The 1,557-nt window shown below is 38.9% G+C and overlaps 1 long non-coding RNA gene across 1 annotated transcript in view; it reads left to right on the top strand.

The window, feature by feature from the left end:
- Positions 1-278, top strand: part of LOC143025279 (uncharacterized) — a 200,856-nt gene extending 200,578 nt beyond the window's left edge. Inside the window, exon 4 of the long non-coding RNA XR_012966380.1 lies at positions 234-278. This is a non-coding gene — a long non-coding RNA (uncharacterized LOC143025279). The remainder of the gene's footprint in view (positions 1-233) is intronic.
- Positions 279-1,557: the final 1,279 nt, after the last annotated feature.

Below are 1,557 nucleotides of genomic sequence, written 5' to 3'. Positions count from 1 at the left end.
ATTGAATATCTATTCTAGCTTTGTCATATTGTTATATTCAGCTGAGATGAAACTCGTTACAACCCAGAGGTTTAATTAGTGTATGGAATTATTTGTATACAGTATCAATATTTCCAAGTTATCTTGGTTTGTACATACATATAGTATATTTACCTGTCTGGGCTTTCTCTTGAGAACATAGGGGGACTTAAATACGTTAGTTTGAAGAAACTGAAACATTTTTCTTCTTTCAGGTAATGAACCGGAGGGCAAAGCAATAGGGTCGTCTTGTTGAAGGTTATGTTATTTTTGGATTCTTTAACAAAATTTTGGTTCTCAAAGGCCGAGCACCATTAAAGAAAAATCACCGGATTTCCTCTTATCTTAAGGTTCATAACAGCTGCCGTGGTGTCATGAAGGAGACTGCAAGAGACCATAAGGCCTACACTAGGCAGTGCCATGTCCAATACCACCTATCATTCTCTTCCTTAAAGTTGTCTAGCCGTTTCTTAAAACAACCGATAGTTTCAGCGCTCACTACATGGTTACGAAGTCTACTCCATACTTTGACTACTCTACTGATAACTAGTTCTTGCTTGTTTCCTTCCAAAATCTAAAATTGTCCATTATCAATCCATTACTACGAATCCTGCCCTGTTGTCTTAATATTATGACCTTGCCTGCATCCCCCTTGTTAAACCCCTTGATCCACTTGAACACCTCTATTAGATTACCCCGCATTCTGCGTCTTTTCAGAGTGTAAGTGAAAGTGTCTAAGCCTGTCCTTGTAAGGTAAATTTCTGAGCCCATAACTCTTTTTGGTCATTCTCCTTTGTGCCGATTCTAGATACTTGATATCCATTCTCTAGGACAGACCAAAACTGTACCGCATAGACAAGGATGGGTCTAACTAACGCTAGATAGAGTTTGATGATTGCCTCTGCACTTTTATTCGTAACCGTCCTAGCAATGAAACCTAATACTCTGTTAGCTCTATTCCTGGCGCTAATGCACTGTTTCCTGTAATTAACGTCGGGACTCGCTAGCACTTACAAGTCTCTCTTACAAGTTTTCTCTAAAAAGGTGTTCTAAGGTATACCTGTTTTCTGGGGTGTGCAAAACTATGTTTAACATAGTGCACTTTGAGATATTGAAATCCATTTACCATTTCACCGACCATTTGAACAATTTAAGATCTTCCTGCAGTATCTCTGCCCAAGTCGTTTATTCACATAATGAACAATAAAGGACCCAAAACCAAGCCCTGGGGGAACTCCACTAATAACGCTCCTCATTTGGATTTTACACATTTTACAGTGACCCGCTATTTTCTGTTAGTGATCCATGCTCTAATATATTCGAACAATTTTCCTCCTACGCCATGGGTTTTGACTTAATTAAGTAGTCTCTGGTGGGGTACCTTGTCGAATGCTTTGCTAAAGGTAAGGTGAATAACATCGTAACTATCATTGTTATCAGACGCCTTGTAGACATTAGTGTAAAAAGATAGAAGATTAGTTACACTTACTCTTAGTGAACCCACGCTGTGAGTCACGAATCAAATTCTCTCTCCATGAG

This window comes from Oratosquilla oratoria, chromosome 5 (genome assembly GCF_046742065.1).
Source record: "Oratosquilla oratoria isolate Oo_2021 chromosome 5, ASM4674206v1, whole genome shotgun sequence".
In the NCBI taxonomy this organism is placed as follows: domain Eukaryota; kingdom Metazoa; phylum Arthropoda; class Malacostraca; order Stomatopoda; family Squillidae; genus Oratosquilla; species Oratosquilla oratoria.
Note: the sequence above shows the minus strand (reverse complement) of the source record. Positions and strands in the feature narration are given on the sequence as shown.